Genomic DNA, 15,477 nt, shown 5'->3' on the forward strand with positions numbered 1-15,477 from the left:
CTAGAAGGCTGCTACCAATGAATGGTGGCAAGAGAAGGGGACGGCCAGTGGGTACTCTATCTCCATCCATCCTGGGCATCCGTCTAGTAGACAGGTAGTATTTGAGTCTCAGCACTTCCCTTGTCAGGGACCAGAACCTGCTGTCCTCCAGCCTCCAACTCACACTCTCCTCACGCTGCCTAAGCCCCAGTGGGTGGTATATTAATAAACGGGAGGGAGAGAAGGTCACCCAGCTTGCAAGCACTGAGCCGTCCTTGACTCGGAAGGCACAGCTGAAAGGCGCTGAGGAGGGGGAGCGCTTTGCCGGCCATGTGCATGCTATTTCTGATTCCCAGCTGGACAGCCTAGCCCAGGGCATCTGTTGTGGGAGCCTGGGAAGCCCAGAGAGCAGCGGGTGGAAGCAGTGACCAGTCGCTTGCACCTGACCTGGCCATAACCATGCTGAAAAACTCACCCACAGCTCCTCATAGCCAGGTGAGGTGACCTAGCCCCTCAGCCTGGCATCTGAGAAGACCCAGTCACTGCCTGCTTTCTGGTTTACCACACCGACAAGCAGCCCAGCCCTCCCTCTACTGTGGGTCTTCACACTTGCTGTCTTTCTCCAGGTGTTGGCTCACTCCGGCTTAACTCCCCTGTCTCAGCAAGGACCACTCCTCAAAAAAAGGACCCTGGGCACCACCACACCCTAGTGTCCCTTGTAGGACTTCCCCCTATTTAACAGGTGTCCCTGGGTTAGAAGTCTGAGAGCGACAGCCTTCTCCTGGACTAAGATTTCATCAGCTCAGAGGCCCTTACCTTCGTGTGTCTAGCATTTGGTTCACAGTGGCCATGAGGCCGCACGAAGGGGAGCGTGTTTGCTTTCTGAGATGGAACAGAGGACTGGGGAGCTCAGAGGTGGAGAGCAGGCAGGGAGCAAATAGTTGGATTATCTTTGTGACCTAGATACGAAGGGTCAGAGAGATGAAGCCTTAGGGGTCGGGGGAAAGGATCACCCACCATCTGCAGAGGAACTATCACCATGTTATACCAGCCACCACCCGTGTCCCCTCCAACAGTCTGGCTAAGAGCTCAGGAAGGTTAGGACACTGTACCAGGTGTGGCTGCTCCCAGCCCTGCCTCCCCTGCCCTGTCAAGTACAGTCGACACAGATGCTGTACAGAACAGAGAATGTGGCCTGAATATATCTGCTCCCCAATATGGGTGCCCAGAAAGACTACGAGGCTCATGGTAGGCTTGGGCGCTGGGAGAGTAGGACCACCTCCCCATCACTTACAGCTCTGGCCTGGAAGACACCCTCTGAGCGGAGACCCACTGTCTGCCCTCCTGCCCAAAGCTGCTCCCTGGAATGTGGGCCATCCACAAACCAGGCCAGTCCAAAAAAGGAGGATTTCAGGGAGGGAAGGACTCCAGCAGGGTCCCAGAGAGGCCTGGAGGTGGGGGAGGCGCAACCACCCTGGTTCCTAGCTTAGTAGGGACCCTGATGGTCCCAAGAATTTATTCTCTTCCTTCTTGAAGCTTTTACAGAGCCCCACACTACATCATACCCTGTACAGAGTACTGGCTCCAGTCAGGAATCCTGAGACCCGGGCCCATCTTGACCAGCGCTCGTTCTCACCGTCTGTCTCTCTCTGCTAGTACCCTGCACTGCTCACTTCTTGGTTCTCTTTCTCGGGCTGGTCTCTGGGGGCAGCCCAGGCCCTTCTGCAAGCCAGGGGCTGGGGAGGGGCACAGGAGCACATCAGCCATCTCTTAAGCACCTGTTAGCAGGTTCTGTTCCCAGCACCTCAGCATTTAGGACCCCACTTCACTCACAAATCAAGCCTTCAAGGCTTTGGAGTACGTGCGGAGGACCTTTTTTTCTAAGAGTTGTTCCTGTAACCTGATCAAGGTCAAGTAGCTGGTGAGCTGAGCTAGACTCGAGCCCACAAATCCTCATCATCACCTCACTTCCTCAGGGTGGGCAAGCTCTGGTGGCTTCCTCCAGGAGTCCCGGCCTAAGGTTTCCCAGGCTTCTTGGGCGACACCCCCTTTCCATTCCTTTTTGCTTTTTCTACTTAAAACCAGAAAACAAACAAACAAAAACCCCTATTCATGAGAACAGCTGGGCAAAAATGGCCTGCTGTGGACACTCCACAGAAGAAGCCCATGGTCTCCCTGGCCAGCCTCCATGTCCCAACCCACTCTCAGCCTGGGAAGGGCAGTGTTCTGAGGCTGGATGGGCTCAGTACTAACCCCGGCTCCACCATCAGCAGCTAGGTGGCCTCAGGAATGCCACCTTTCCCTTTGCCTTGTTTCTCCTCCTGAGGGGACACTGTTCTCCCTGCCCAGTCAGTCAAGAGGCAAACAATGCCATGCTCCGGTCCAGGTGCCATGCCACTTCCTGACCTGGCCATGGTGGGTCTCCACTAAGTCCCTCAGGTGGCTCCTGGAGGTGTCCTGGACAGAACACGTGTGTAACATGGCTTTTAACCACCAGCTTCAGAGCCCTCTCCTCAGGAAGAGAAAGCTAATGAGGAAGTGAGACTGGTGGTAGGCAGGGAGGAGAAAGGGAGAGGGAAGGGGGCGGGCAGGAGGGAGGGAGAGAAGGAGAGAGACAGAGAAAATACATATGAATGAATAAATGAATGAATCCATCTTCCCAAGGGGGGCACTGGGTCCTGGGCCCAGAATGGGACAGGTCCTACTTCCAGGACCCCTGCTCCACCAAAGGAGTACTGTTGCCCACCTCATTGGCCCTGGGTTGTTCCTCGTGATGGTGGACAGACACACAAGCAGATCTGACCCTCAGAGACCACTCTTCCCCAGAACCAAACTATAAGTACCCTGTGTCCAGCTTCAAATGGTCCTAACTCTCATGTCACCCTTTGGGGCTGAAGATGAATGCCTGCCAGGCCTAAAATAATCCTTGGCACAAGCAGGTGTTTGCATCAGAGAGCACACACCAGCTGCAGGAACAGACAGGCCACATGCCAGGCTTACAGGACAAGAACAAGAATGCAGGCAGGTACGGGAGCACAAGCCTGCAATCCCAGACCTGGAGGCTGAGGCAGGAGGACCTCAGGTTCCAGGTCAGCCTGGGTTATGTAGCAACTTCAAGGCCAGTCTGGGCTTCATAGCAAGACACTAACTCAAGGAATCAAGACAGAAAAGGAGAAAGCGAAGAAGAAACATTTTGCTTCTGGAAACACACCTTCAGATTCTGGCTTTCCCCAGGCTGGAAAGACAGCTCTGACCTCTAGGCCAGCTTGACAGAGACCAGCCCACCAGCCTCAAGAACTACGGTGCTAGGCCAGTGGAGGGGCTGACCTCCAGAAAGGGTACTGTTCCCAAAGCTACAAAGGGACACACTGGCATGGACAGCTGTGTGGCGCCAACCTCACAATATACCCACTAAGGTGCCACCGTCCCACCTCTGCACACTGCTAGGCTTCACAGTGCCTGGGTACCACTTCTGTGTGCCTGCTGGTGCTTAGACTGGTGCCATCCGATTGCAAGGGCCCTGCATGCTCAAAGACCCCTACAGTCTAACCTGCCATGGGGTTCAGGGACCCATGAGGACAGACAAAGTAGGGTTCCTGGAAAAGGAGGCCTGAGCTGAGCCCCAGATAACAGGTGTAGGGCCTCCTGGGCTACAAGGACAGTAAAGGCTGAGGCTGGGAGGCAGGGGACACAGAATATTATAAAATACCCTAGTCCTCATTGAGAGATGCAGGAGGAGCAGGGTGGTTGCAAGAGACAGGTGACAGAACATGCCAACTGTTGTGTGGGGGTTGGGTGTGGTCCTAAATCAGACAAAACTGCCTGAGTGTGAGACATGGGAGTAGACCTGAAGAAAGTCTGGGAAGCATTTGGCTGCTGTGGGCTACAGGAGGAGCCCTAGTTCCTCTTTATTGTTGAACCCTAGGCCTACCAGGAGGGACCCAAAGAGAAGGCTGCCTCTCTGGCCATCTCTGGGAATGGCCTCGCCATCCATCAAACCCAGCCTTGCAAATGCTTCCTGGAAATTTTGGGCCACAGTGGGTCATGGTGACAGCTCCGAGGCTGCCCACTGCTTGTGCCCCTGCCTTAGCTGGCGTCAACAGAGGGAAGTGCAGACCAGGTCAGCAGAGGTTGGCCAGTTTTGGTCTTGGCCCTGGCAGGTGGGCAGATAGCCAACATTCCATGCCAGTGCCGGGAAACCTGGCAGTTGCTGGCCAGGAGAGCACTGTGGGCCTGCCCTGCTCTGGAGACATCTATGGCTCCCAAGTTTCTTTCATGAAGAAGCATCCACACAGAAAAGACTGGAGAGGGTGCTGCCACACCTCAGGTCACCTTAGGAGAGTCGCTCAAGTGTCCGAGAGCAGACTCAGCAGTGGACAAGGGCTCTGAGCGCCAGAGGCAGTCATGGGAGACTATACCAGTCCACATCCCGTCAAGTTTCCTTCCAGTCCTACCTAGGCGGTTTTACGTCTCTGGGCCTCGTTTTCTTTCCATGTCCACAGTCTTCCCTGCAGTCAATAGGACCTTGAAGCCCAGCTGACGAACTCACACCAAGTTCCTCCTCGGGCTCTCCAGACCACATCCTCAGCATTCCATGCTACCCCACCTAAGGGCTCTCTGTACCAACCTTCCCAGCTTTCCACTTCCTGGGAGGGACAGCCCACCCTGATGCCCAACACTAGCTATGGTATTCTGTGTGGTAGCAGCGCCTGTCACTGCCTTGAGTTTACATTCATCCAGAAGGTTATGTAACGACTGCAGGCCTCCCAAGAGGATCATGGCTCCACAGGGCGGGGATAAGCCACTTGTTCACCGTGTATGCCCAGCATCTGCTCAGGGCAGAGAGCAGGCACTTGACATGTGTTTACTGAATGAATACTTGGGAATAAGAAAAGGAGTAGGGAAGGTAAGCCCCAAGGGATGACAGTGCCTACATTATCCCTGTCTCAGTATCGAAAGGATCCAGCAATACACAAAAAGCCTGGCCAGAGTGGGGCCAGTCTCTCATACACACCCGACACATATAGATCCCCTATATGCTGGCACACCCTGTCCACATATGTCACAGATACACATATGGCCCACATCCATACACACACACTATACATACATACTACATATACTTCTCCACTCTTCACACACATACCATACATACATGCCAAACATGTCTCCCCTTAGATCACACATATGCTACAGATACACACACATACTACCATACATGTTACACATACCTCCCCATACACCATAGAGCATACAATGTCCCACACATACCTCAACAAACCATATACTACACACAAACAGCCTATAAACACACCACACATATACGTACAAGCACATTCAACATGTGACATCCAACAGGAGCGGCCAAGAGCCCATCAGATCACCATTTACTTCCCTGTGCACCTCCCCATCACGCTGCACTCTCTTCAAGTGCCTGGAAGGTCTGTTGACATCCACACACAGGCAGAAATAGGCTTGAGCCGGGCGGTGGTGGCGCACGCCTTTAATCCCAGCACTTGGGAGGCAGAGGCAGGCGGATCTTTGTGAGTTCGAGACCAGCCTGGTCTACAAGAGCTAGTTCCAGGACAGACTCCAAAACCACAGAGAAACCCTGTCTCGAAAAACAAAAAACAAAAAACAAAACAAAAAAAAAGAAATAGGCTTGACCCAGGCCTGAGCAGGACCCCCCAGGGCCACCCAGAGCTGGCTGCCTCTGCCATTTCCACACAGTCCCTGGGAGGTCTCACAAGTGCCCAGTCCTCTAGGAATCCCTCACAGCCCAGAAGTGGCAAGTCCCCGAGAAGGCAAGATGTGAGATGCTCACACCTTCGTACTTGTGACCACAGCAGCACCACGTGGGGCCTGGAGATGGGTGAGGCCAAGCCACACCACTCTCATCTCCCAAAACACAAAGAAGACCAGGAGCTCAGTCGCCAGGTGGCCTCTCCAGCCTGGACTGTCAGGTATACATACCTGGGTTCAAATCCTACCGTACCATCCACTGACTCAATGCCCCTCCCCCCCCCGAGCCTCAGTTTCCTTGGACAAAAACAGAGTTGAGTGCAGCACCCTGCTCCCTCAACGTGGACTTCACACATAGAAAACACTGGCGGCAGAGGGCCTGGAAGTCATCGCTATGCCAGGCAGGTTGCATTCAGCCGGTCAGCCTCCAAAGGGGTCATTACAAAGCTGCAGAATCCGAGCCCAGCCCCACACAGTACATGCTATCGAGCAAAGGAGGGCACTGGAGCCTGGGGACCAGCAAGGCCCGGCACTCAGAGCCTCCAATGAGCTCCAGCACCCAGGGGATCCAGCAGAGCTAAGAATGTTGAGGTTGGCAACAGCCGGGGGAAGCAGGCAGCTGGGGTGGTGGGAAGAACCTTTCCCCCGTTTTTAGCAAACCTGATCCCCGTTTCCAAGCTGTGCTCCACAGTTCGTGGTCACGTCACTATCACAGCACCCAGTCGGCCCGCAGGAGGTGGGAGTAAGAGCCCCCGCCCCGCAGGGGCTGGAGGACAGAGGGTGGCGGGGAAACCAGGCAGCTGTCAGGGTGAGAACATAACACCAGGCTCCTGGTACCTACTGGAAAGAAGTCCATCTTAGTTCACCCCTGCAGAGCCAGAGAGTTGAGCTGACAAAGACTCAGATGACACCCCAGACCCACCCAAAAGAGATGGGGACCACGGAACCCAGAGAGGTGCCAGGTCCTGAGCCAGGAAACACAGCAACAAGCAACAAGCTCTCCCAGTCCCTTAAGCACACAGCACACTCCTGACAGAGGTCAAGAAAAAGGCTCCATGACTACCAGCAGCCTGTCTTTCCACAAAGACAAATGCCTAAATCCAACAGGCCAAGTGCTCAAAGCCTCAAGACCAGAACTTTGGGGTGCATGGTGTCCCAGTGCCTCCCAATCAGAATGGCTTCCTAATCATGTCTGGGGCCCCATGCAATGCTGGGTACACAGTAGGCACTCAATTTATGCCTCAGCAGGTCTTGTTCCACTCCTGTTACACCACAGACTCTCACCCCATCCTGGGATTTCTCATGATGACCCCCTAGCACCAAATGGCCCTCTGACTATGTGTGAAGTCCAGTCCTAGAGATGGGTCTCTGGACCTGTCCCTAGGGGCCTGCTGTTCTGTTTCAGAGGAAGTCTGCTTCTTAACAGAAAGGTCCTGGGAACTAGATAACTGATAGCTTCTTTCCTCTCCCTGGTGGCTGGTAGTTGTGGCCACTTCTCATCATATAACCTAGTCACACCTCTGAAGTTTTAAGGACAGGTCACAGCCCCCTTCAGTAAGCCCCACGTCATGGTGACCATAGTATTCAGAGCTCAGACCAAGTCTATGGTCAGACTGAGAGTCGTAGCTGCTAATGCCCTCAAATTCCAGGGATGCCTTAGGGCTGCTTGCCTACCAGGTGGGCTTCTACCTCCAATGTATATGATCGGATTCCCCAAAGCCAGGAAGGAGCCTCCTACAGTTGATCCCCATACACCTCACACTCCACCTCCACCTCTTGCTGGCGAATGAATGGGAACTTCAAGATCCCCAGATGACGGGCTAAGGTACAGCTCTAAACTCACTTAGATCCAAACACTGGCAGTATCAAGGCTTTGCCATCTATGCGGCCTTGGATCACTTAAAGCTCTCCGTGTCCAGTTTCCTCACCTGTAAAATGGGGCTAATAAGATTAAGGGGTGGTAGAGACTGAGGCAGACGCAGGGTGCCTGGAGTCAGTACTTACTATATAGGGGGCTTAGAACCATACTTCGCTCTGGGAGGTGGTCAGTGATGTTCTGTCAAGAGGATGGCTGTTTTGTTTTGTTTTTGTTTTTTTTTAACTGTCAGCTGCTGATAACGGCTGTTATTATTATTATCATTGTCAACATTAGCAGGAATCCCCAAGCCTGGTTTTGCAACCAGCCCTGGTGAGGGGTGTAGCAAAATTCTCCAAACAAAATGTGCTTCCATTCATTTTGGGTTTTTGAAAAGGCCACGTCAGACAGCTAGCTCGGTGGGGAGGAGGCGGCATTGCGAAACCCAGCACAGAAGGATCCAGGCTGCTCCTCAGCTCAGGAAGTGATGTGCAATCTACTCAAGAGAGGCCTTGACACAATGGCCACCCCCTAGGGCCCACTGATTGGGGTTCCTGGACTGTGGGCCTACTCTCCACACTGTGAGTGACCATGGGCAGCCCCTGCACCTCAGTTTCTTCATCAGTCAAGTGAAGGTATTTCCTCTCCGCTCCTACTAAGGGGATAACTAGAAAATGCGGAAATTAAATGCATCCTGCAAACCGCAGAGTGCTCAGCATACCCTAAAGGCTTCAGTCTTGGCCTGAAGTTGTTGCCAGGAGACTGCTGAGTAGGTGGACAAAGAGAATCAGCAACAACCCCACCACCAGCACCATGAACCACATATACAAAAGAGAGGGAGTCAAGTGTGACTCAACAGCCAGCCACAAGAGTCCAATGGAATGAGCGTATATTTGACTTGGCATCCTCCACCACAGGAAGCCCTGCTAGGTAACAGCCTTACCCAAAAGGTGCCCAGTCAGAGTTCACCTAACAGTCTGGTCTCTACCTAAGCCCTCACCTTCACCCCTTCACCTTTAGAAAACCACCAAGCCTATCACTCTGTGGACCACAGCCCTGGGCCTGTTCATACACAGTCCTTGAAATTTACTAGAGTGACCAAGCCCCACTCCGCACCCTGTAGTGCCCACAGAAGCAGCTAACCTTCATGACAAGTGTCCCCCAGGACCACTGTGACCTCTTATCAGGTCACAGGCTGCCTTCCTGATTTTATGAATGCCAGTGAGGTATTCAGTCAGCAGGGGCTTGCTCCTCCAAACCCAGACTGGTGCATGTCCTCTAGGGTATTTCCAGCACTGGACAGCATGGGTCCCCGGAACAGGACGAGAGGCAGCTTACATACTGGACCTCCTCTGGTTTGACTCTATGTCCCCCAGCCTAACACAGCACTGGGCACTGAGTGGAGCAGGAAACACTAGTGGCCCAAAGAAGGAATGGCAGATGATAAACTAGAGGGACAAGCCAGTAGACCCATAGATGCAACAAGGGGTAACTAGGGAGGCAACTGATGTGAACACATGAACTGATACAGGAACAGATGCCAGACAACAGGGTCACAGGGATGCCCAAAGATGCAGGATCTACACAAGCATGACCTCAGCCTCTGCCAGAACCTCTGGACTCCCTTGGACACACTGGGATATTAGAGGCCACAGACCTATAACTCCCACAAGACTGCCAAATGCATCTGGGTGTACAGAGCCAGCTGGAGGCAGGAACCCATAGGAACCAGTCTTGTGGGCAACTGGACCTGGCCAAGTCTCCTTCATGCCCATTGCCCAGTCCTCCACTTGGAAAGGTCCAGTTCATACTCACCCACTCATTCAAACCAAAGACATAAAAATTAAAAACAGGGAAGCTAGCAGGAAGGTGTGATGCTGCCCCTCCCACACCAATCACACCAGTGATGTGCAACACAGAACTGAGACGGGAGCAGTAGAGCAGAAGTCCGGGGCTGCGGAGACACAGAGTGGCCTGGGCACTGAGCATGCTTTCTTCTAAAAGTAATATTTAGGATGAAGCTAGGCTGATCAGCATAGTTAAGAAGGTGAAGTGGGTGTCGGGGTGCAAGCAGAGAACTCAGCATGCTCAAGGACCCTGAGGCTAAAGGCAACTTGAACTCAGTCCAGGATCTGAAAGCAGCCCAGAGAGGCCAGAGCCAAAGTGAGAGAGGAGGTGAGGGAAGAAGATACAGCTGAGAGGTAGCTGCTGGGGAAAGGAGGTTGGGTTTCATCCTGGGAGCTGTAGGCATTTATTGAGTACCAACTATACGCTTTCCCAAAAAAGAAAATCTGAATTCAGATTTTATTCATTCGCATTTCGGAATGTTTAAATTGAAATACTGAAGTGCACTGGAGTCCGAGAAGGCTATTTTTAAAGGCTTTTTCAAATAAATGAACCCCCACCAATCACAGCTGTATGGGAGGGGAGGGACCACCTGCTCTCTGCACACAGCAAGTGCACCAGACACTATCCCTCAGTGTGTAGATACTCTGACATTTATGAAGCCAGACACCTGTGAGCCACAAAATCCTAACAAGATGCCAGTGGGTGCCCCGATACACTAGATACGTCACTGAGTCCTCTGGAAGCTCCAAGTACACGTTCCACCCTCAGCTCCTAAGTGCTGCGCAGGCTTCCTTCAAAAACAGCAAGCTCGGCTGCCAAGCAGCTTTGCACCCGGGGCACAGCCCTCAAACATGCAGCTCGTCTCTGTCTGACACCAGCAGGATGCTCCCTGGGTTCCCGGTTCTGTGATTCAGTCATCTGGCCCTGCCTACCCGTCACTTTCTCTTGAGTCTGGGCCCTGCCCACCTCTCCAGTGCCCAGCCCAGCTCCACCTGGCCTAAATGGGCTAGGGCTTCATGAACACCACTTACAGGCACACCGGGCATTCCCTAGCCCCAGGAGAATGCCCGGACTCTATCCCACCCCTACCCCAATAGACACAGGCACACACGCCTGGCCCACGTGCACTGACAGCATCTTCGGAAGCTACTGGGAACATACTTGGAGCTTGTTGAGCAGCCGCTGAAGCCCAGCTGAGGGGGAGGGTGGCCCCCAACAGTGGTTCCTAACACTGGAGCCTCAGCCATCAGCCCGGAAACGAGCTCTGCGGCCCCACCCAGTCCCGCTGTCTTTAATAGTCTGACTCTGGCCCCTCGGGCCACCCTTAGCCCAGGCAGCCCACAGTTTTCTATACCAGAGAAGTAGGGGAGAGAGAGGTAGCCACCTGAGGGACATAATTCTACAGACTCCTCCAACAGGAATTTTGACATGGTCCTGTACAGCCTTTGCCATCACCTCTAGCCTTGCAGAAAACAGTGCCCTCCTCCAAGTGAAACCACATAGGCAGAAGGACCCGGACCCTCCCCCACTTCACTGGAGGTGCCAGGAGTAGAGGCGGGGCAGTCCAGCCTCCTTAGAGCTGGGGACTGCAGCCCCCTCCCCCTCTGTCATTCCTACTTTCAAGCAGGTGGAGGTGCTGGGACACCCCCCCCCCCATCAGCGTGGCTCTCCAAGCGTGGGGTTCCCCATCCTCAGGGTACCTCCGCCACAACTGGCCTTCACCCACCCACCTACCCTTCCCCCATTCCATCCCCCCGCTCCCCCCGCAACATCAACAGTCTGTGACAGCCCCACACGGGCAGTGTGGAAGAACGCGAGAAAGGAGATGAAGGCTGGATAGGGAATCCGACAGAATCCGACAAGGCAGGTTCTACCCAAAGAGGCCCGGGGACCATCACTTGCCCAGGTAGCACATGTCCCCTCCCAGCAGGCCCAGCACATCTGGACCCAGACGGCCTCTGCAACCACCTGGTCTACCCTCCACCCGCTCTGCACGCGAACCCCCTTTCCCGCGGGGCACCGCACGTGGGGGCCTCTGGTGGCCATGTGAGCACCCCCCCAGCCCAGGTGCCAGGGTCGCCGGGCCCCTCCCGGACACGCGAGCGCGCCGAGGGCGATGCGGCGCGGGGTCGCTCACCCCCTCCCCGGATGCCGGGTCCCGAGGAGAGCCCGGGAAAGGGACACGAGCGTGCGGCAGGCTGAAGGCAAGGGAGCCCGTACCGCCCCGACACGCGGCCGGGAGGGGGCTGCAGCGGCCAGTCGCCTGCGGATGGAGGGCCGGGAGCGGTTCCTGCACCCCAGCATCGGAGGGGCCGGCCCGCATCGTGCTCCAGGCCCCGGCGCCCTGGCCCGCTGGAGGATCCAGGAGACACCACTGCTGTGCGTCTGTTCCCGGGGCTGCCCGGGGTCTAGCCTCGGAGGATGGTCTTGACGCGTGCCACCCCCGCGCGCGCTCACCTGCGCCCGTCGCTCGGCCGCCTTGGTCCGCTCGGCCTCTGCGCTGCGCCGCTCCGCTCCGCTCGCTCTCTCTAGCGTAACTCGCCTAGGCCCCGGCCCCGGCCCCGGCCCGCGGGCGCCCCATGCCTCTCCTCCGGCCGGCGCGGCGCCCCAGATGCGGCTGCGGGAGGAGGAGCCGCGCGGCCCCGGCTCCCCGAGAGCGCCGGGGAGGGGGCGGGGGGCGGGGAGACGCGCGCGGGGGAGGGGGCTGCGCGGCTGCGCCCAAAACCAGGCGCGGATCCGGCCGGGGGCCCTGGGCTGCGGGGAACCGCGGGGGCCGCTCGGGGCCCGGCGCGCCGCCCCCGCCGCTGGCCCGAGATGGGGGAGGGGAGGGGCGCCGCGGCTGCGCTGCGTTTGTAGCAGAACGAGCGCTTGGGAATCTGCGGCCGGTAGTCCAGAGAGGGCAGGCTACCGGAGCGAGGGTACACAGCGCGGGCCGCGGTGGCGCGCGAACTTGGAAACCCGGGTTGTTGAGCAGGAACGTGTGTTGGCGGTGGCTGCGCTCACTGTGAGGAAGGGAAACTGAGACTCAAAAAAGATGAGGCTGGTTTGGGTCGAGCCGCGGGAGTCAGGCTTCTAATCCCCCCCTTTCCCCCATAAGGTTCCTGCCTCTAGGATCGGGTGCCCCCTCCCGGTGACCCGCTTCCTTCAGAACCCTTGTCTTGAGCAGCAGTACCTGGCTAAACGCGTCTATGGAATTCGTGGCTGGGCACCTGTCCTACCTCTCCTGGAGGCTGTCCCTGAGCCCGTGTTTCCACCTGCACAATGGGGACAACATAGCATCTAGCTCCTTAAGAAACCCAAAAGACAATGAGTATATAGGCAAGCGCTCCTTGCTGGATCATGGCTCTCAGTAGGTGTCAAATGGATGCACCTCCTCCCCTGGCTCCCACACAGCCGTCTCTGGAGAGTACTAGGTGTGCAATCAAGGTTCCTCGCTGTCCTCTTTCTTCTCTTTCCCTGCCTGCCCACCCTCCTCAGATCTCTATCCCAGAAGCCACCGTTCCCCCTTTCCCTGAGCCTACAATGCCCTCCCACCATCTCTCACTGACAAACTCCTACTCATCCCTCAAGACCCAGAGCAATTTCATGTACCAGCTTCTCATACTACTGGTCCACCCATGCCTCCCTTTCCTCCCCACTCCTGGGGTGGGGGTTGGGGGCTGGGTTGCTCAGGTGTACTTGGACTCCCAAAAACTGTAGCTAAGGACTCAGAGGAGACACACCATGACTCATGCTGCCCGAGATGGCTTCCTGGCAAAGGTGGGCAGGGGAGAGGTCAGTTTGGAGGGGTGGCTGTAAATTCAGAAAGCTGTCAGTAGAGAACAAGGGGCCCCGGTAACTAGGAAGAGCTCCATGGGGCTGAGATGGCCTCGGATGGGGCTGGACAGCGGCCGGCCGTGTGCTGTGCAGTAGTTGGCTAAACCCATCAGGTGTAGGCCTCCGAATGGGGCTCCAAAGGCTCTCTCACCGATGCTCGCTTGCAGCACCACTGCCTATAGATGGAAAGCTGGACACAGCCTGAACAGCCGTTATCTGGAGCCTGGGCAAACAGTGACCACAAAAGGCTGTCCCCATGTCATGAGCCTCCAAACATCTGTGAGGATGAGTCACAAAACCACACTGGCCTTGTGAAGATGCAGAGATGGACTTTATGATTTGTGAGCTTCGCCTAAGTTCAATGCAATCATATATATATATATATATATATATATATATATATATATATATGAATTTTTAAAAAGCAAGCTCCAGACAGGAAGAGCCAGATACATAGTTGGAAAACATGTAACACAATACAATGCAATTGTATTATTTGGGGACACATGCATATGTAATCTAAGTGTAAGAACACTCGCTGGAGTGATGAATAGCAAATTTTGGCAAGTGGTAGCCTGAGGGTCAGGGGACGGGAGTGTGATAGAGGCTTCAGTGCACTTGAAACGACTTATTTCTGAAGCTGGAGAGGGCGTGCGTGCGTGTTTGCTATGCTGTTACCCAACCATTTGTAAACCATTTCTTTTATGTTGTGATAATACTTCTTGTTAGAAGTCAAGCACTGTCTCAGAAGGGAGTGGGAGTCGCGCTGGTTCTTGAGTAGACTTATGACATGGACAGTGACCGGAAGAGGCAGGAGAGACCAGAGAGGCTGCAGAGGCTGTGCAGGGAAGGGGTGGGGGTTGAGTAGGAGTGGGAATGAGATTGTGGGAGGCAGGGAAGGATGAGAGAGGTTGAGGGAGAGATCACAGCCATGGTTGGGCAGGGGTCACAGAGGCTGGACAGGGTGCGAGGGTGAGCTATAGGGTCTGCTACACTCTACACCAGCCATCTGTCACCATGGAGGAAAGAAGTCCCCATGAGGCCAGATCTTCTCATTTTTCTAAGACAAACCAGCAATGCAGACATTTTAATTCATTTTTAGTTAATATACAAAATAATAGGCTCATGCTGAAGTCTTACATACCTCATCACTGTACTCACCACCCCATCCCCCTCCCCTCCCTCCCCCCACCTCTCTCCCTCCCTCACCAGCCTCCTTTCTCCATTTCGGTTTTCATGTCACATGCATATAATATGCATGCATTGAAATGCAGATTCTGCGTATCTGCGAAAACACACGCTGCTTGTCCAAGGCTGCCTTATTTTGCTTACCATGTTAGCCCCCAATTCCACCTACTTCCCTGAAAAGGACATAATTTCCGTCTCCTAATGACTGCATGAAGCTCCCCTGTGTATAAACCACATTCTCTCTATATATAATCAACAATTCAGACTCTTTACAAATGTAAAAATGTCCTGAAAAGTATGGCAAGTGAATTAGAATATTTTTACCTCTATAGGGCTGAGTCTTGCTGGTTTACAAGGTCCTCAGTGAAGATGAAGCTCCCAGGAGGGAGATGAAGGGCCAGTGACACTGAGTTCTCCTGTCTGTGAGGCTGAGGAGCAACAGCCTAGGGGGCTTCCTGGAGGCGGTGATGAGGAATCCTGCAGGAGGGGTTGCCTCCAGCTGAGGAGACAGAAGTCACAAAGGCGGAGTTGAGCTAAGTGAAAGTAAACAGAACAGAGAGGTCATGAAGGGGACTTGGTGGACATGGCGCCTTGTTAGATATCAGGATCCTGGACCAAGGTCATGACCAGATGTCGCTGCCCATGGACAAGCAAAGATGACTAAGACAATCCCAAAAGTTAGCGAGGATGAAGATCAGAGGCAGCCCTAACATGCCCTTGGAAGGAGGGGAAGTTGGAACACCCATGGGGACCCAACAGTCTCCCTGGTGCCAAGTGTATGACAGCCCTTCACTTCTCAAACATGACCCCTCAGGGGTCTTTTAAAAATGCAGGTTTCTGCTCAGCAGAACCTGAGAGTCTGTATGACTTCCTAGGGAAGCCAGGGCTGCAGGTCCCTGCACCACACTCAGTGGAGGTGGGAGGTGTCCAGGAAGGTGCACAGACACTGTATGTAATACAGAAGACGTGAATGCAATCCAATTAGCAACCAATGGGAGGGTAAATCAATAAGTAAATAAATAGCGGTATAGATACGCATGGCCTGTAGA

At 54.6% G+C, this 15,477-nt stretch overlaps 1 protein-coding gene across 3 annotated transcripts in view; it reads right to left on the minus strand.

Moving 5' to 3' along the window:
• Dlgap4 (DLG associated protein 4) overlaps positions 1-12,205 on the minus strand; it is a 152,298-nt gene extending 140,093 nt beyond the window's left edge. Inside the window, exon 1 of one of the 3 annotated variants that reach the window (XM_057780264.1) lies at positions 11,882-12,204. The gene's annotated coding sequence lies outside the window, so the exon portion shown is untranslated. Of the gene's footprint in view, positions 1-11,881 lie in introns of all 3 variants that reach the window. The other 2 variants (XM_057780263.1, XM_057780265.1) reach the window with 2 other exon arrangements.
• Positions 12,206-15,477: the final 3,272 nt, after the last annotated feature.

This window comes from Chionomys nivalis, chromosome 9 (assembly GCF_950005125.1).
Source record: "Chionomys nivalis chromosome 9, mChiNiv1.1, whole genome shotgun sequence".
In the NCBI taxonomy this organism is placed as follows: domain Eukaryota; kingdom Metazoa; phylum Chordata; class Mammalia; order Rodentia; family Cricetidae; genus Chionomys; species Chionomys nivalis.